Source organism: Schistocerca piceifrons, chromosome 1 (genome assembly GCF_021461385.2).
Source record: "Schistocerca piceifrons isolate TAMUIC-IGC-003096 chromosome 1, iqSchPice1.1, whole genome shotgun sequence".
Taxonomy (NCBI): Eukaryota; Metazoa; Arthropoda; class Insecta; order Orthoptera; family Acrididae; genus Schistocerca; species Schistocerca piceifrons.
In genome coordinates, this window is record NC_060138.1 from 845,976,812 (window position 1) to 845,998,285 (window position 21,474).

The following is a 21,474-nucleotide window of genomic DNA, read 5'->3' on the forward strand; positions in this document are numbered from 1 at the left end:
TGTCTCAGCAAACCTTCGTCTGCAAAAATAGTTGATAGACACATGGCATTTTCGGTCGTATTTAGGTGGTTGTTGTAGTTACCTGTAATTCTGGATGGTAATTGTTCATGTATTGGAGTTGTGGGTATGTTTACATTTTGCACTCTACAATTGTCACTGGTATCTGCTGTGGAACTCAGTACAATTTGTGGATTAATACCAACAGGTTGTGGTTTGTTCTCTGTAGCCTGTGTATTATTTACATGCATATTTCGAGATCCAGTAATATTTTCTTGTAAAAGATGGCGGATCCTATTTTCCGTGGCTTGTAGATTAATGTTTAGGCCCTACCTTGTTCACTATTTCATTTCTTTTTTCTGAATAACCTTTTCTACTACATCTGTGTACAACTTACAATCTGTTACCAACTTCTCCGTAATGGTATTAGCCTTATATAATGTACCTATTTTAGCTTGACTAATGATATCACTCAAATTTTCATTGATCTTCTCTGTCTCCTTCTTAGCACATGCTGAGTCAACTTCTAATGTTGCTACTCTTAAAGTAAGCTCTTCTACAGCTAGAGGTACACCTTCATAGTCTTCATTTAGTCTGTTAACGACAGTGGTTACCGTTTTTACTGTCGAACACAGCTAGCTTTGTGTGGCTTCAATGTTTGTGTTTGCCTCTGTGATTTTCTATATCTGTTGTTCCACTAGACCATTATGGTTGTTAAAAGAATCTATCGTCTGTTTTAACTCCATTACGTTACTGTTAACTTCAGAAAGCACTTCATACTTTACCAGTGTTTTCATATCTTTCAATTTTTGTCGATTTCAGTGCGAAAATTTGTGGCTAAGTCATCGAATTTCCGTAAGACCATGTCTTGCAAATGCTTGAATACTTGTTTTTCTTTTTGTTTCATTATACTTAGATCTTGTGTGACGGTGTCCAGATTGTGTGTCAAAATATTAATTTTGATATTCATATATTGTTTCATATCACTGGATCCTATTGTGTTTCATATCATCAAATTTCACTTTTTGTGTTAGATAATAGCTGCCATAGTAGTGCTTCAGTTGCACCGCTGTGGTTGTTGTCAGCTGTACTTTCCAAGTTAATGTTTGTGTTGTGACCAAGTGGTGTTTGTAACATGTTGTCAAAATTCATATTGTAATCACTCTGTAATGTTTCATTCATGAGCGGTATGTCGCTCTGGGAGATGCGTGACATGGTCTCGACAATTGTAAACACTGTGTCGTCAAGGCTGTTCAGCTGTGGAACGTCGCTATCATTTGTCACTCCTGCGACACTCATCTCTGGTCTACTTAAACCTTATGCAATAGGCATGCATAGTGCCTGGACTTCGATTGTTCGATCTCTCAATTCTATGCCATCTTGGCTGATTGAGTTTTCGCTACTGGTATCAACTATGGGCATATATTTTTCGGCTATTTTGTATGAACATGCAAAAAATAAAATTATCACAAAAATGTTAAAAATTTCTTATGCTAACCATTACACTTGACAAATGCAATTCACGCGATGTCAAAGCCTTTTTTCTGTCTATTATTATGCTAAACTATTGTGTCACAATACTTTATGTTTCACTGACAGTATGTATAACACTGTACAATTTCAGCAGATTTTTAGCAAATAAAATTCAAGGAAGGGAATAATGAGGAAAAGGTTTCTATCTACATCAAATGAGGCGCTACCAAGCGTAACCGTGCAAGCAACTCGCATAACCCTCCTACCTTTGCTGCGCCAAACAAAACAGCTTACTATGGAAGATTTTGTGTGACCTGGATCCAATTCTTATTCCATTTCCAAAATTTTCTATTCAATTTTTGCCTTTTTGCTTTTCTTGCTCCCTGTCGCGATTCATGCAAAGAAAATACAGACAATTAGTTTTTATGACTCATAGCAGTGTCAGTTACTATAACAATAGTTAACAAACACTACTCATAACTGGTGCCCTAATGTCCTGGCACACAGGTCGACAGTTGTAATAAAAAAGAAAAGAATGAATAAATTAATACATAATACTAAATATTATTGACTATGCGTATGAAGATATATTTTGTGTTATTAAAAATGTTCTGTGCTTATTTGTATCTTTTGGCCATCGGACTTTGCTTACATTTTAATGGTAGCTGCAGGTGACGGACTCCGGGAACACCGGCGCTTGTCGTAATCAAGAAAATCCTCCTTGTATGTTCTTCACTTACTTCAATAAATAAAAAAAATACTTGATACTGTTGTTCAATATAATATTATTCACGCACAAATATGATTCATAGAGCCCACAGTACTTCATATCTAAAATCACACATCTTCATTGTCCTTCTACATACGAGAGAGTATGAGAGTGAAAACAAAAAACTGTACAAAAATTGAATGTTTTTTCTTTCATTTGTCTGCGCCTTACCGTGCATTCATAATTAATGTCTTTGCCAGCTCTTTGGTCGCTCGGTGTTTCATTTTTGTTTTTAATGAATCTTAATTTTACGGCATCCTGGGGGCCTTATAGCATGCACCTCCACAGACGGCGCCTCCGCGTATGGAGGTGGAGTGCTAGGGAAGCATTTTGAGAATGAGGTGGTCTGCGCATATGTAGCTGCTGAGAGTGGGCAAACCAAGGCCGTGGTCCTGAACTGTGTTGCAGCGGGCAACACTCAGATTCATTTGTTTTGGGTACATCGTATTATACATTCAAATCTGAGGAGAATTATACATTTTAAAACGGATTTCGATATCAAACCAAAATCATTACGTTTGCTTGACAACAGTTTCTACTCCATGTAATTTTTTAAGACGTTTATAACGCATGTACATGTGTGTGTTTGAGTGTAGTTCAATGAAAACCACTATGTGGATAAACGAAATTACTGGTAGCAAAGACTAGTGAAAAAATTGTCGGTATGGTATCATATTTTTTCGTTTTCAACAGGCACTACGTGTTTAAGCTATCTCGTTCGCCTTTATAGTGAGAAACCGCATTTAATCCGTTGAACCATCTTCTGTGGATAAGTCGAGGGGATGTGGACCGATAACGTTGAAAATCACCTAATCAATAAAGACTAGGAAGTTCTCCTATACTATGTACGCAATTGACATGGTGACAAACATAGCTTTTAAACTATGAGTCTCTAAAACCGATAAATATTATTACTTTACTTTGTTCTAACATCTACATCGTAATACCATCGTCACTGCTATCCAAGTTCATGACTGAACCATCTGACTGTAATTTTAAGATGACAGGTTCAAGGCTTAAGTCCGCCTCCATCTCCCTATCAAAGTCTTCTTCCTGAAACTTTTCAGTGTACTGTACATAAATTGTCCATGCTGAAGCCGGACGCTATTTATTGCTTCGTGCACAAGCATTTCATTGTTGGTTATCTTGAATGCTTTGGTGATTCTTTCTCCACATAGCCTTTCAACATTTGCTGAAATTAATTCCATCGTATTATACTGACAGTGACGTGTGGGTAGACACAAAACTGTGTGACCACGTTCTCATACAAGAAAGTAAAATTTGTATGTTCTGTCACGTGACTCATATAAATTAACAAGCTTGTCTTACACTGTCCAGAATGTTTTTATTTTTCATCCAAAGCACAGTATCCGCTTTCCTGATGGTTGTACTTGGTGTTTGCTCTGTAACAGCTGAATGATTATTGGTATGGCAATTACAATAACTGACTTCGAAGCAGGGTATGGCAAGAATTGTTCAGTGAACCACTTCTTTCCGAACACTAGTCATTCCTGTTTTTATTACACCTAAATATAAGTTTACTCTCAGGAACAAAACCAGAAGAATGCAGCATAATTATCCCAGAACCTTGTCCTATGGGGACTTTAAAACAGCCAGTATCATCACTCATTGCGCAGCAGGTATTTATGGAATGATTTTGATTCACCCATGTTTCATCAAGGTAACACACTAGCTACCTCCTTCACTTGTGCATCTTTATATGGGAAGTGGTTCACGTTGAACCTAGGTCACTTCTTTCAATTGGAAACTCTGTTCTTAAGATATTTGAACCCAATGTCTTTTAAAATACTTTGCTTTGACGAAGTACTACCTCTGAAACCAGTTTGCTCGTGCATGACCAGAACAAGCTTTTGTGATATCGGGTTTCTCCTTCTTGTATACATTTCAAACACGGTGTCTTTTAAAATATCGTTGTCAAAACCATCCATTTGTGTTACAAATTTCTTGCGATTTCGATGCTTTCCAGGCGACATGAATACAAATTTTCCTGAGGCTTCTACAGCTCTGACACTTTTATTAACTATTCTCTGTACAGTTCTCTTGGCGACATGTGCTTCTGCAGTTTGTTCTTGAGTCTTCAAAAGTCAAAATTAGAAGGCTCACTTTCAGGTTAACATTTTAAAAATTTATAGATGCGATACGTAAATTCCTGCTTGTAGAGGTCTATATCTACATGATTACTCTTTAATTCGTAATGATGTGCCTGGCAGAGGCTTCATATAACCACCTTCAACCTATTTTCCTACAGTTAAACTCTCGAACAGTGCACGGGAAAAATGAACACTTCAGTCTTTTTGTGTGAGCTCTTATTTCTGTTATTTTATTACAATCATCATTCCTCCCTGCGTAAGTGGACACCAACAAAATATTTTCACACTCTCCGGAGGAAGCTGGTGATTGAAATTTCATGAGAAGATCCTTCCGCAGCGAAAAAGTCTTTCTTGTGATGATTGCCATCCCAATTCGAATTTCATATTCCTGGCACTTCCTCTTGTTTCACGAAAATACAAAACGAGCTGCTCTTTTTTTGGACTTTGTCAATGTCTTACACGAATACTATCTTATGCAAACCCCACACCAGACAGCAATACTCCAGAAGAGGGAGGACAAGCGCAAAGTAAGCAGTTTCTTTGGTAAACCTTTTGTACTTTCTAAGCGTTCTGCCAATATGTCAGTCTTTGGTTTACATTCCCCATACGATTATCTGTGTGGTTTTCACAATTTAAGTTATTCATAAGTGTAATCCATAAGTATTTAGTTAAATTTACAGCTTTTAGATTGGTGTGTTTCATCCTATATCTGATATTTCGTGGAATCCTTTTAGTACTCATCCAGACGACGTCACACTTCTCATTAATTAGAGTCAACTGCCACTTCTCTCACCCTACAGATATCTTGTCTAATTGTATTGTAATTTTTTTTGATCATCTGATGACTAAATAAGATGGTAACTGATAACATCATCTGCAAACAATCTAAAAGGGCTGCTCGGATTGTCTCCTAAATCGTTTATGTAGATCCCTAACACTTCCTTAGGGAACGCCAGATTTCCCTTCTGTTTCATTCGTTGATTTTCCATGAACCATGGACCTTGCCGTTGGTGGGGAGGCTTGCATGCCTCAGCGATACAGATGGCCGTACCGTAGGTGCAACCACAACAGAGGGATATCTGTTGAGAGGCCAGACTAACGTGTGGTTCCTGAAGAGGGGCAGCAGCCTTTTCAGTAGTTGCAAGGGCAACAGTCTGGATGATTGAATGATCTGGCCTTGTAACAATAACCAAAACGACCTTGCTGTGCTGGACTGCGAATGGCTGAAAGCAAGGGGAAACTACGGCCATAATTTTTTCCCGAGGGCATGCAGCTTTACTGTATGACTAAATGATGACGTCCTCTTGGGTAAAATATTCCAGAGGTAAAATAGTCCCCCATTCAGATCTCCAGGCGGGGACTACTCAAGAGGATGTCGTTATCAGGAGAAAGAAAACTGGCGTTCTACGGATCGGAGCATGGAATGTCAGATCCCTTAATCGGACAGGTAGGTTAGAAAATTTAAAAAGGGAAATGGATAGGTTAAAGTTAGATATAGTGGGAATTAGTGAAGTTCGGTGGCAGGAGGAACAAGACTTCTGGTCAGATGACTACAGGGTTATAAACACAAAATCAAATAGGGGTAATGCAGGAGTAGGTTTAATAATGAATAGGAAAATAGGAATACGGGTAAGCTACTACAAACAGCATAGTTAACGCATTATTGTGGCCAAGATACATACGAAGCCCACACCTACTACAGTGGTACAAGTTTATATGCCAACTAGCTCTGCAGATGACAAAGAAATTGAAGAAATGTATGATGAAATAAAAGAAATTATTCAGATAGTGAAGGGTGACGAAAATTTAATAGTCATGGGTGACTGGAATTCGGTAGTAGGCAAAGGGAGAGAAGGAAACGTAGTAGGTGAATATGGATTGGGGCTAAGAAATGAAAGAGGAAGTCGCCTGGTAGAATTTTGCACAGAACACAACTTAATCATAGTTAACACTTGGTTTAAGAATCATGAAAGAAGGTTGTATACATGGAAGAACCCTGGAGATACTAAAAGGTATCAGATAGATTATATAATGGTAAGACAGAGATTTAGAAACCAGGTTTTAAATTGTAAGACATTTCCAGGGGCAGATGTGGACTCTGACCACAATCTATTGGTTATGACCTGTAGATTAAAACTGAAGAAACTGCAAAAAGGTGGGAATTTAAGGAGATGGGACCTGGATAAACTGAAAGAACCAGAGGTTGTACAGAGTTTCAGGGAGAGCATAAGGGAACAATTGACAGGAATGGGGGAAAGAAATACAGTAGAAGAAGAATGGGTAGCTTTGAGGGATGAAGTAGTGAAGGCAGATGGAAACCCAGTTCTAAGCAAAGAAGGGAAAGCAGAAAGGTGGAAGGAGTATATAGAGGGTCTATACAAGGGTGACGTACTTGAGGACAATATTATGGAAATGGAAGAGGATGTAGATGAAGATGAAATGGGAGATACGATACTGCGTGAAGAGTTTGACAGAGCACTGAAAGACCTGAGTCGAAACAAGGCCCCCGGAGTAGACAACATTCCATTGGAAGTACTGACGGCCTTGGGAGAGCCAATCCTGACAAAACTGTACCATCTGGTGAGCAAGATGTATGAAACAGGCGAAATACCCTCAGACTTCAAGAAGAATATAATAATTCCAATCCCAAAGAAATAAGGTGTTGACAGATGTGAAAATTACCGAACGATCAGTTTAATAAGTCACAGCTGCAAAATACTAACACGAAATCTTTACAGACGAATGGAAAAACTAGTAGAAGCCGACCTCGGGGAAGATCAGTTTGGATTCCGTAGAAATACTGGAACACGTGAAGCAATACTGACCTTACGACTTATCTTAGAAGAAAGAGTAAGGAAAGGCAAACCTACGTTTCTAGCATTTGTAGACTTAGAGAAAGCTTTTGATAATTTTGACTGGAATACTCTCTCCCAAATTCTAAAGGTGGCAGGGGTAAAATACAGGGAGCAAAAGGCTATTTACAATTTGTACAGAAACCAGTTGGCAGTTATAAGAGTCGAGGGACATGAAAGGGAAGCAGTTGTTGGGAAGGGAGTAAGACAGGGTTGTAGCCTCTCCCTGATGTTATTCAATTTGTATATTGAGCAAGCAGTGAAGGAAACAAAAGAAAAATTCGGAGTAGGTATTAAAATCCATGGAGAAGAAACAAAAACTTTGAGGTTCGCCGATGACATTGTAATTCTATCAGAGACAGCAAAGGACTTGGAAGAGCAGTTGAATGGAATGGATAGCGTCTTGAAAGGAAGATATAAAATGAACATCAACAAAAGCGAAACGAAGATAATGGAATGTAGTCGAATTAAGTCGGGTGATGCTGAGGGAATTACACTCCTGGAAATGGAAAAAAGAACACATTGACACCGGTGTGTCAGACCCACCATACTTGCTCCGGACACTGCGAGAGGGCTGTACAAGCAATGATCACACGCACGGCACAGCGGACACAACAGGAACCGCGGTGTTGGCCGTCGAATGGCGCTAGCTGCGCAGCATTTGTGCACCGCCGCCGTCAGTGTCAGCCAGTTTGCCGTGGCATACGGAGCTCCATCGCAGTCTTTAACACTGGTAGCATGCCGCGACAGCGTGGACGTGAACCGTATGTGCAGTTGACGGACTTTGAGCGAGGGCGTATAGTGGGCATGCGGGAGGCCGGGTGGACGTCCCGCCGAATTGCTCAACACGTAGGGCGTGAGGTCTCCACAGTACATCGATGTTGTCGCCAGTGGTCGGCGGAAGGTGCACGTGCCCGTCGACCTGGGACCGGACCGCAGCGACGCACGGATGCACGCCAAGACCGTAGGATCCTACGCAGTGTCGTAGGGGACCGCACCGCCACTTCCCAGCAAATTAGGGACACTGTTGCTCCTGGGGTATCGGCGAGGACCATTCGTAACCGTCTCCATGAAGCTGGGCTACGGTCCCGCACACCGTTAGGCCGTCTTCCGCTCACGCCCCAACATCGTGCAGCCCGCCTCCAGTGGTGTCGCGACAGGCGTGAATGGAGGGACGAATGGAGACGTGTCGTCTTCAGCGATGAGAGTCGCTTCTGCTTTGGTGCCAATGATGGTCGTATGCGTGTTTGGCGCCGTGCAGGTGAGCGCCACAATCAGGACTGCATACGACCGAGGCACACAGGGCCAACACCCGGCATCATGGTGTGGGGAGCGATCTCCTACACTGGCCGTACACCACTGGTGATCGTCGAGGGGACACTGAATAGTGCACGGTACATCCAAACCGTCATCGAACCCATCGTTCTACCATTCCTAGACCGGCAAGGGAACTTGCTGTTCCAACAGGACAATGCACGTCCGCATGTATCCCGTGCCACCCAACGTGCTCTAGAAGGTGTAAGTCAACTACCCTGGCCAGCAAGATCTCCGGATCTGTCCCCCATTGAGCATGTTTGGGACTGGATGAAGCGTCGTCTCACGCGGTCTGCACGTCCAGCACGAACGCTGGTCCAACTGAGGCGCCAGGTGGAAATGGCATGGCAAGCCGTTCCACAGGACTACATCCAGCATCTCTACGATCGTCTCCATGGGAGAATAGCAGCCTGCATTGCTGCGAAAGGTGGATATACACTGTACTAGTGCCGACATTGTGCATGCTCTGTTGCCTGTGTCTATGTGCCTGTGGTTCTGTCAGTGTGATCATGTGATGTATCTGACCCCAGGAATGTGTCAATAAAGTTTCCCCTTTCTGGGACAATGAATTCACGGTGTTCTTATTTCAATTTCCAGGAGTGTAGATTAGGAAATGGGACACTTAAGGTAGTAAAGGAGTTTTGCTATTTGGGAAGCAAAATAACTGATGATGGTCGAAGTAGAGAGGATATAAAATATAGACTGGCAATGGCAAGGAAAGCGTTCTGAAGAAGAGAAATTTGTTAACATCGAGTATAGATTTAAGTGTCAGGAAGTCATTTCTGAAAGTATTTGGTTGGAGTGTAGCCATGTATGGAAGTGAAACATGGACGATAAATAGTTTGGACAAGAAGAGAATAGAAGCTTTCGAAATGTGGTGCTACAGAAGAATGCTGAAAATTAGATGGGTAGATCACATAACTAATGAGGAGGTGTTGAATAGGATTGGGGAGAAGAGAAGTTTGTGGCACAACTTGACCAGAGGAAGGGATCGGTTGGTAGGACATGTTCTGAGGCATCAAGGGATCACCAATTTAGTACTGGAAGGCAGCGTGGAGGGTAAAAATCGTAGAAGGAGACCAAGAGATGAATACACTAAGCAGATTCAGAAGGATGTAGGTTGCAGTAGGTACTGGGAGATGAAGAAGCTTGCACAGGATAGAGTAGCATGGAGAGCTGCATCAAACCAGTCTCAGGACTGAAAACCACAACAACAACAACTTTATACTGTGACCTTTCTGACAGGAAATCACGAATCCAGTCACACAACTGGGACGATACTCCATAGGCATTCTATTTCTCCCAGCTAGCCATTCGTAGAAGAATGAATCTTGTTGATTGCTAGCAGTTAATGGAAGGTGATGCCTTCCTACATGACTCAAACTATAGCTGTAACTTGCTGTTAACCGTATGGAAAGACAATAAATATTATTGGCTGCCAGTGGCTAATGGAGGGGGATGCGCAGAATGGCTGAAAATTAGACTGCCTTCCTAAATGACATGGACTTTAGTAGTGAGTGTGCTGGAGTGGTAGTGTGGCAGACATGGTCGACTGTACATTTAGTGAAAGAGCTGTGAGTCAGGAATACGCGAAGTTGAAATGTAAGGTGTTTAATATTGCATCGAGAGAAATATGTATGATATAGTCAGGTACATTTCCTATTGTTTGAAGTTGAATAAAAGTGAGATAAAGGAAGTCATCTTTTATCTCAGAAAAACGGCACCCTCTTTCGTTATTAATTTGGTTGTAAATTATTATAGTTATGCCAATTACTCTCAGTCAGCAGTTTAGCTTTTTGCGATCATTGCTGAAGTAAGTCTTGCTCCTTACAGTCCGATTGCCAGCCGATAGGAAGATGGTCAGACACCTTCAAATTATGGGGGGGGAGTTTACACAATGTTAATTTGAGAAATGCCAAGTTGCACTGTGCTTTTTTGGAGTCCACATGGAGTTGTAACCCCCCCCCCCTTCCCCCCTCTCTTATGACTTGCTGGGTAAGTCAGACCAAAGAGTTCATAATAAGGCAATGATATACCACCTTCAATAAGTCCGCGCGTAGTAATATGGCATTATGATAATCAATCCAACTTTCAGGCTGTTGACATCTTTACCTCAGCAATTTGGTAAAAGATGCGAATGTTGGATACATTATGCTGTTAGCTCTGGAATACTGGAGTATGGTTAATGATTAAAGTGAACTTAGTACAGAATAGCTCATATTGCAAATACAATCAGTATTACTTCCGTCTCTATTTGTGGGTATTTCTGTAGTCACTAATATTTCTGTCTCTATCTGGGGATGGTTCTGTTGTGTGGGCGGCAGTGTCTTTGACCCACAGTCGATGGGTTTTCAGTATCCTCATCGTTCCTACGTGCCAGCAATGGACCAATACCAAATGGACAGGTATTTATGGCCAGAGCAAGTGGATGTGATGGTGAAAATGTTGTAACAGTATGTTCTTTAACTGTGGCTTGGTACACTCGCAGATACCTGTATTGACATCTTTCCTCTGTAGTCGGTTTAACTGTTGCACAGTATGGACAGTTTATAGGTGAAACTTTGAATAATAACTCACCTTTCCCTAGAAAGCTTGCAGCTCCGGTAAATTTTCTGTTTTTTGTTTCCTTTTTGGGGTGGGGGGGGGGGGGGGGGGAGTTAGCAAGTACCCAAGGTATTCAGCTTACTCCTGGAAAAAAGGAAGTATCTTTAGCCTTGCATTATAATAATGTAGTAAACTATTGTGTAAAGGTTTCGCAGGTGATCCTGAAGCGTAGCTTCCATGACAGTTAAGTCACCTAGATAGTTAGTGTAGAGGAGGATGGACATCGTTAACTGTTCCTGGTATCTCTGAAAGCTGTAAAAATAGAAAAGGCCCCAAAAGGTAAGTGCTTCTATTTGTACTAGCCGAAGTGAGCGTTTACGAATATGACGTTTTTTGACTGTTCACGTAGCAGTATTTGCAAATATGTGTCGGCAATGTTGATATTAAAAAAAAAAAATCCTCCTCCAATAAGCTTTGTGAGGAAGTCTTCCTGGATGTGGTACAGAGTAGATTCCTACTTGTGCCTGGGCATTGATTGTTGGTTTAAAGTCATTGCATAGATACAGGTAGCTATTGGATTTCCTTAGTACCTGTTTTAACTGGATAAAAGACCCTAGCCTCCTGGAGTCAATCAAGTTTTTACTTAACGGCTGTCCGTAAGGAGACTGGGTCATGCTAAGCAGAAATAGTGCATGGAGCACCCCAGACCAGGTTTTAGTATAGATGTTAGAATGGTAAAGAGGTCGTCAAGTTTCTGGAAGGGAATCGTGTCAGAGGCAAGCAGAGCTTTGTCAGTGATGGAGAATCTAAACAATGACAAAGCACCCAGATCGAAAATGTTTCCAGATGAATGACTATCGATACTTACTGCTCAATTTTGTGCAATCAGGACTTTGTTTCTAAGTGTCAGCGCAGAAAACAGGTACAGTTACCAGTCTTGTGACCTTCTTGTAGCCTGCGGTGATCGCAAACTGACCATGGGGGGAAACTGAACTGACACCATACGTTACCAATTACTTGTGGGGAACCTACATGAGCATACATTTGGTGGGATACCAATGTATTTCTATACCCTGCCTCTATGAACAGCTGTTCAGAGGTCATTGGCACATCTAATATAGATGAATCACCACATCACTGTCGAAAGCGATTTCACTTTATGTTAGGCTTATCAAGTTTCGTGACGCCACTAGTCGCAATGTACCTTCCGAATATGTGAGACGACATTTGTGTTTGAATGTTCATTTTAATTTTTTAAAAGACTGCGGTACAGATTTAACATATATGGAAATGACCATCAGGTTCGTTAGATTTTAAAATTAACATCAATAGTTAACATCATTTAATGCAGACGTATATTAAATTGTCATACTGATAGAATTCAGTTGATTTAATAAATTATTGAACTAACAAGAGTGCATATGCCTACAGACAGACATTTTTCACAAACTATTTCGTATACTTTTGCAGAGATGTGTGTGGCTTTTTTCACATCCATACTTGCTGAGCAAGCCTTTTCTGTCTCCTTGTAACATGAATGGACCTTTTTCTTTTCTTACTCCGTGGTTCCAAAGAAAATTCAGTGTTTTCTTGCTATGGTCCATTGGGTTTATATTCTCCCAGCATCGATTTTATGTCATATGGTAGTTTTGCAATCAGCGCTGTTCTTTTGAGCTGAACTTCCAGTGGAATCTGCGCGAAATCCTTGAGGTACTTACGTCTATCTGAGTATTTATTCTTGCTGTCCAAGAAAATGACTCTTGAGTTGATGCCTACAACGTTTAGCATATAGAAAAAAAATTATCATAGGCCATCTCCTTCTTGACTTCGCTACACATTGCAGATAGCAGAAATTATGTTGACTACATCAACTCATATATGGTGTTATTAGAGTGAGGTATAATTTCTGGTTTCTTCTCTAATCCTTCCCAAGTCTCATGTGATGATACATGAATCCTCAAAGGAGAACCAGAGTTTTCTCTTTTTTATTATTATTACTAATACTATTTGTATGTCGTATCTTGTACTCACCAAAAAATAACTTTCATCATCTTCCTGCCCTTCATTATTTTCCTCTCCATCAACTTCATGATCTGCATCAGATTCTCAGACCTTGTCTAAATTGTCTTCAGGTTCGGAATCATTTTCTACGAAATTATCGTCAGTGGGGACCTCATCGCCGAAAAGAAAGAATTACAGCTGTTGGAAATTATTAGAATTTTCGAAATCGTATACTTTACTTTTTTTCAAAGCTAGAGCCCCCTATAATAACGAAATGTACCCTCATTCACCTGACAATAACGGAACTACAGACTTGAGCACGCGGCACACAATGGTATGGTTGCATTCCATGGTAGCGACAATGAGTTAAGTGAGTTGGTGTGATGTATCTGACAGACACAACCTGATACATGTGCTGATGTTGTCTTGTTTGCGACCACGGCATTAAGGAAATAAGTTTGAAACTTCTGTGAAACAATAACAAAGGTATGATGCAAGGCATCTGGGCCAGCAAGCACTTATCTTCTTTTATTTCGGTAATATTGAAAGAATAATTTGCCCTGTATCTCACAGATATATAACATAAGCGGTTAATGCAGGCCCAGATCTTGTAATGGGAGGGGGGAGGGGGGAGGAGGCAATACCAGGGTATCTGCTCCGGCCAGCAATTTCACGGGCCACCAAATTCATACTCTTGAAGAAAAAAACCTTGCTTCGCAAAGCACGCAGCATCCCGCGTACGTTGGCCTATTGATTATTCATATGATTTTGAAAAGCATCCCTGTTTGTTTTTGAACAGGTTCTAAGTTTATTTCTGTATGAATCATAAGTTGACTTTTGAATGCGTGCGTAGTTTACATTATGTCTCTGCCAGGAGAATCCTAATCGCATCTAGAAATAGAGTGCTAAAGTTAAGCTGAATTACTGGCGTGTGTACTATAAGTAGGAAATATTTAAGAAATGGCGTGTGCAGGACTTGAAATTAGAGACGAGCAGTTCCACATGGTGAGTACTGTGTGAGTATCAATCTGTGTATGACACAAAGGATAAAGAGAAGTACTCGTCCAAGGTATCAGTTGAGGACTCCCGTGTGTGACAAATATGATCTTAATGTTACTTTGCGTGTTATGTTTCCGTGTCATGCTAGATTCAAACTCTAATACTCTGAGAGAGAAGCGAGGTGTGTCAGCCGTCTATCCAGCAACGCCACTTGGCTTGCATTGCACAGGAAGACATGCATATATCCACCAGAGATGGTAGTAGGAAAGAAAAGTTACGAAGTGGGGCAGTGTCGTGTGAAACTGGGATGAATACTAATTCAAGTGGGAGAGCTGAAAGTGAAGTGATTCTAACGTTGAGACCATTCTTTGTGAGGTATTCTATGTTGCCAGTGTGATGTATTTCGTGTAATTTAAGTATGTGTGGTTTGCATGGGAGAGTAGCAAGATAGGTTCAGAGGCAGTGGGTTATGTATGTTTCTTTCTGTATCGCTCGGTCTGGAGTAAATTTTCGTGATGATGGGTGTGAGAGTCGAAGTATGAGATATAGCAAAAGATCCACCGTTCTATCCAGAAAGTGCACTGTAGCATTAGATAATTACGAGACCATAAGATAATCACCAATGTAAAGCCATGCCCACTAGGCGGAGTCTCTCATGTGTAATTGTTGTAAAAATGTAATAGTGTGTTTAGGTTATCTTTGAATCATAACAGAATTTATCAGAATAAAAAAGATAGTGAAAAGAAAAAGATTGGTGGCCTTGTTATTCGAATAGTGTGTAGTCATGATAACCAGGATTTATAATGTGTGCGCCATTCATATTCAGTGCGATGGCCATGTGCTGATCAAAGCCGTTGGATAAGAAAGAAAATGTGGTATTGCCAGAGTGTAGTGAACAATCAGAGCTGTGTAAATTCCTAACAGTTAGATGTGCGTTATCCATTTCCGATGCATAATATTCAAACAGGAGAATAATTTGTAGCTTAATTGTGGGTACTAGAGCTCATAATCAGTCATTGATGTTACTCGAGAGATAAGAATAAATCGACTTGCTTGTCAGACCACTCATCTTGCAGGCCTGACTGCTTGATGCCCCAGCATGAGCAAGGCTTGTGGGTGCCTCTCAATGGGCCAGTACAGCTTCAAGGTGGTTTATGAACAGATTAAAGTTACCTGCAGGTGCTCGATATACACTTAATATTATGAAGGATTTTTTTGTGAAATTCTACTTCTGTTGCACATGCATCCATATGCTGTTATAGGCAAAATTTATGAATGTCTATGTTCTTAAATTTATGACAGTTCCTGATGAATGTGGCAACTCCTCCTTTCTCCATTTCTGATCTACAAAAGTGAGAGGCTAACCTAAACCCTATAACACTTAAAAGTTCTATACCAGTGGTCACCTGATGTTCAGAGAAGCAGATTATGTCAGCTGGGTTTGAAGACTCTAATTCATCCATGCAGATAGTTAATTCATTAATTTTATTTCTCAGTGCTCGAATATTTTGATGCAATAAAGATAGCTGAAATTTCACATTGACTGAGTTAAAATTGGGTAGAGTTAAAATATCTGCTGACTGTTGAAAATTCTTAACCAATAGCTGTTTATGCTGATGAAATAAGCTAGAATTAGGTTTTTTTGGTTTCGTTGTGCCCAACGACTGTATTTGTTTCAAGTAGTAAAGGGTACATCAATAATATGCAATGATGTGTATTGGATATCTAGTTTCGGTCATTGTGTGGCCATCTTCAGTGCAGTAAATGTAACTTAAAACATTAAAAACACTTATATTTGCACATAGGCCAGCTGGGGCTACGCACATATACAGCGAACAAAATCTAGATATCCAATAAACATCATTTTGATTGATTGCTGTATCCTTTAACACTTTGTCTAAGAATTAACATGATCCCGCTGTCAACCTTGAGGAAATCAAATATTTCTTAGAAATACTAGCGCTTAGTGGGTATAATCAACTGACAAGAAAGAAAATATATTCGGAGAAAATCAATACCATACACAATAAGTTAATCTAAAATCAATGAGGAGGAATATATTTTTAAAATGATCAACTGGTTTATTCATTTGTTTAATAATGATAACCTTGATGCAAACAGTAAAGATAAATTATGGAAAATCGGCTTCATATTACTCGTTGTAAGACACAATTATCCAAATATTTTGGGCCTGAACAGAATTCGGATTCTGCAGAAGAAAGAAATATATATGAAAAGGGTATTGCTCATTTTAGCATACAAGAAAGAAATGATCTGCGTCTGTGTAAATTATGTGACAACCTTGTTGCTACTGCAGTATCAAATACAAATGGTGTGAATCTAATACTGGTAATTAACATTACAAGATATTACCTGTGGTCAAGGAAACACATTGAAGTCCCTCAGCCCTCCATCCTGACAGAGTACAACAAGCACATGGATGGAACTGATTGAATGGATCAAAATGTGAATCAGTACAGGATAAATGTGCGTAACAGGAAATGGTATTGGCTTATTTGCAGTTGGTTACTGTATCTCGTTATAAGCTGTGAAACTAGAAATACAATTACTCATGTAAATTAAAAAAAAAATTGTGCGGGTGTACTTGTGGAAGTATTCGATACCACTGAAGGGACCTGGACGAATCCCACACTACAGTACTATATAAGATGAGTTCTGCTGATGGAAAGACCACCTGATTGTGAAAATACTGGAAGACTGAATGTCTGGAAGAAAGTGTAAGACTCAGCATATATGTGAGACTGTGTTTGAATGTTCTGCTGGTTACTGTTTTTTTTTTTTTTTTTTACAATTTGTACTTCGTTCTCGTGTCTAATTTGTTATCGTCAGTAAAAAAAGTGTACCCTTTTCATATTAATGATGTTTTGCCTAGCATTATATATACCGGATATTATGTTAAAACTACAAAGGTAATGTTTTCTTTTTCACTTTTACAGTAGTAAATAATAAAAACAGTTAGCAAGAAGTTCAGGCACTACTGGCTTAATTTCGCTTCCGGTATAGATCACTTTTAACGAAGGTTTTCAAGTTTTATAGCACTTCATACTTATACATGACTGCGTCCACGAAATATTTCATGATCACTATAGTCTGGGAGACGAGTCTTTGGTATTGACAGCTCGGTAGTGTCTTTCCGTTGCCTAGCGACCGCAGGCAGGCAGCCAATGACGGCCTGACTTTGAGCGGGTAGCAAGGGCCACGTTGCCGCTCTGAAACCCGGTCGCGCGCGCTTATGAAACTTACCAGTGTCTCACGTGCAGGCGGTGCGGTCGTTCGTCGTTTGTCTGAAGTTGAATTCGCAGTTTATTTCGTTTTTGTTGTTTTTAGTGTTTCTTTGTTTATGTTTCGTTGTAAACAATGTCTAGTGCGGCGGATAGTACCAGCCCAACACAAGAAGTGAAACGGAGGAAGAAAAGTGTGCTACACACTCAGGCTCGTGAATTCGTGTGCTCTGTGAGGGATTACTTTGAAAAAGAAAAGGACAAAGGTGGGCCCTTAATTCCTGTTGTTCAGGTTGTGAAGAGAACTGCAGCAGCATTGAAAATAAGTAAGAACACTGTTGTAAAGATAGGGAAAGAACAGTATAGTGTAGATTGTGACGAGAGTGGCACAACAAAGCTGCACACACCAGGAAAGAAGCGACCGAGAAATAAGCAGGTGACAGCTTTGGACGATTTTCAGAAAGACGCTATTCGTCGTCATATATACAGCTATTATAAGAGAAGGGAACATCCCACTCTATCTAAATTACAGTTGTCGCTTCAGAAAGACGATCTTTTTAAAGGGAGCAAATTTTCATTGCGTACAGTGTTGAAAGACATAGGCTTCAGCTATTCACTGTTTAACGGACGCAACATATTAACGGAAAGGACAGATGTAGTTGCATGGCGGTGCAGATTTCTGCGCAGGATCATGGGTGTGGAATTCGAAAGTATAGTGTGGTTAGATGAAACTTGGGTAGAGGCTGGAATGATGGAATGCCCAAGGGGACAATGGGAGTGCCTGTTGGCAAAGGAGGGCGTATTATTGTCTTACATGCAGGAACGTCGAAAGGTTTTGTGCCAAACTGCTTGAAAATGTTTCGGCCAAAAAAGACGGGAGATTACCATGAAGAAATGAACAGTGTAGTATTTCAAGAATGGTTCGAGGCATCGCTTATGACGAATCTGACAAGTCCATCAGTGATTGTTATGGACAATGCGCCTTATCATTCCGTTGTTCACGATAAGGCACCAACCTTGGCAACAAAAAAAGACGATATCATTCAGTGGTTGAAACGGCGAAAAGTAGATTTCAGAGAAGATTTCAGGAAGGCTGAACTGCTCGAAATTGTGGCACAAAAGAAACCCCAATTTCCAACATATGTAATTGACGAGATTGCTAAAAGGCACGGGCATGAAATCGTTCGGCTTCCTCCATAGGCCGGTATTACACTATCAAATTTCTTTGTCAAAGATTTGATCAAAGAAGTGATCCAATATTCCGTCCAATATATTTGACAAAGATCTTTGACGTAGCGCTACAAGGAGTATTACACTGTCATCAAATTTTTCGTCAAAGTTCAAGATGGCTGACAACAACTTGTTATTAACCACAGCAGTTCTACGTACTCCAATTGCATTGTGTGCACATGCGGAAAAGAAGTGGGGGAAAAAATGGAACCATACATACGAGGTTGACAGTCTTAAAAGTCCTGCGATTACAACTTGATAATAAAATCAGTTGGGAGGAGCACACCACAGAACTGCAGAAAGGCCTTAACAAATCTGTATTTGCAATTCGAGTGTTAGCAGACATAGGCAACATAAAAATGATAAAGCTTGCGTACTTTCATTCCATAATGTCATGTTGTTGTTGTTGCGGTCTTCAGTCCTGAGACTGGTTGAGGCAGCTCTCCATGCTACTCTATCCTGTGCAAGCTTTTTCATCTCCCAGTACCTACTGCAACCTACATCCTTCTGAATCTGCTTAGTTTATTCATCTCTTGGTCTCCCTCTACGATTTTTACCCTCCACACTGCCCTCCAATACTAAATTGGTGATCCCTTGATGCCTCAGAACATGTCCTACCAACCGATCCCTTCTTCTGGTCAAGTTGTGCCACAAACTTCTCTTCTCCCCAATCCTATTCAATACTTCCTCATTAGTTATGTGATCTACCCATCTAATCTTCAGCATTCTTCTGTAGCACCACATTTCGAAAGCTTCTATTCTCTTCTTGTCCAAACTATTTATCGTCCATGTTTCACTTCCATACATGGCTACACTCCATACGAATACTTTCAAAAATGACTTCCTGACACTTAAATCAATACTGGATATTAACAATTTCTCTTCTTCAGAAACGCTTTCCTTGCCATTGCCAGCCTACATTTTATATCCTCTCTACTTCGACCATCATCAGTTATTTTGCTCCCCAAATAGCAAAACTCCTTTACTACTTTAAGTGCCTCATTTCCTAATCTAATTCCCTCACCATCACCCGACTTAATTAGACTACATTCCATTATCCTTGTTTTGCTTTTGTTGATGTTCATCTTATATCCTCCTTTCATGACACTGTCCATTCCATTCAACTGCTCTTCCAAGTCCTTTGCTGTCTCTGACAGAATTACAATGTCATCGGCGAACCTCAAAGTTTTTATTTCTTCTCCCTGAATTTTAATACCTACTCCGAATTTTTCTTTTGTTTCCTTTACTGCTTGCTCAATATACAGATTGAACAACATCGGGGAGAGGCTACAACCCTGTCTTACTCCCTTCCCAACCACTGTTTCCCTTTCATGTCCCTCGACTCTTATAACTGCCATCTGGTTTCTGTACAAATTGTAAATAGCCTTTCGCTCCCTGTATTTTACCCCTGCCACCTTTAGAATTTGAAAGAGAGTATTCCAGTCAACATTGTCAAAAGCTTTCTCTAAGTCTACAAATGCTAGAAATGTAGGTTTGCCTTTCCTTAATCTTTCTTCTAAGATAAGTTGTAAGGTCAGTATTGCCTCACGTGTTCCAGTGTTTCTACGGAATCCAAACTGATCTTCCCCGAGGTTGGCTTCTACTAGTTTTTCCATTCGTCTGTAAAGAATTCGTGTTAGTATTTTGCAGCTGTGACTTATTAAGCTGATAGTTCGGTAATTTTCACATCTGTCAACACCTGCTTTCTTTGGGATTGGAATTATTATATTCTTCTTGAAGTCTGAGGGTATTTCGCCTGTTTCATACATCTTGCTCACCAGATGGTAGAGTTTTGTCAGGACTGGCGCTCCCACAGCCGTCAGTAGTTCCAATGGAATATTGTCTACTCCGGGGGCCTTGTTTCGACTCAGGTCTTTCAGTGCTCTGTCAAACTCTTCACGCAGTATCATATCTCCCATTTCATCTTCATCTACATCCTCTTCCATTTCCATAATATTGTCCTCAAGTACATCGCCCTTGTATAGACCCTCTATATACTCCTTCCACCTTTCTGCTTTCCCTTCTTTGCTTAGAACTGGCCATAATGTCATATGGGATAATATTTTGGGGTAAATCTTGAAGTCAAACAAAAGTTTTCAAGGTCCAAAAGCGTGTAATACGTATTATTTGTGGAGTAAATTCACGGACCTCCTGCAGAAACCTCTTCAAAGAACTGGGTATACTAACTACTGCCGCTCAGTATATTTACTTCTTAATGAAATTTATCGTAAATAATATATCTCTTTTTCCAACAAACAACTCAGTTCATACATACAATACCAGGAACAAAAATGATCTGCACAAGGAACAAAAATGATCTGCACAAGGACTTAAAAGCACTTACTTTAGTTCAAAAAGGGATCCACTACTCAGGAACACTCATCTTCAATAATTTGCCAGGAAACATAAAAAATTTAGTTAGAAATAAAGATCAGTTTAAAAGGAGCCTGAAAGACTTAATACTGGCCAACTCCTACTCCATTGGCGAAATTTTTAATAGAAACATGATGTATTTATTCATACTATCAGTATTGTTATTTCAGCTTTAAAAAAATCGACATGTTCCACATCCACAAGGATCTCCTCAGCACGGATCTATGGAACGAAAAACTAATCTAATCTGGGTGAAGCCGTGGGTTTTACGAGGACACGATAAAAGCAGCCAACACAACTTGTTGCATGAGCTTACAGTGGAAGACGTCAATTACTTAAGAATGGATGAGCATACATTTCTGTATGTGCTCAGTGAAGTGTATCCTCATATCACAAAGCACAATATTCACTTAAGAACTGCTACATCTTCAGAAGACAGGCTCACTATAACACTCCGATTCCTTGCTACAGGAGAGGGGGAAAGGTTAGGTTAGGTTAGGTCAGGTTAGGTTACGTCTCCAATCTTCTTAATCTACTTTTGTATTCAGAGTGCCTCACGTTGTAAAGCG

The 21,474-nt window shown here is 40.3% G+C and overlaps 1 protein-coding gene across 1 annotated transcript in view; it reads right to left on the reverse strand.

Moving 5' to 3' along the window:
* LOC124715407 (tektin-1) overlaps positions 1-21,474 on the reverse strand; it is a 212,688-nt gene that overhangs the window by 189,324 nt on the left and 1,890 nt on the right. Inside the window, exon 2 of the mRNA XM_047243095.1 lies at positions 1,737-1,853. The gene's annotated coding sequence lies outside the window, so the exon portion shown is untranslated. The remainder of the gene's footprint in view (positions 1-1,736; positions 1,854-21,474) is intronic.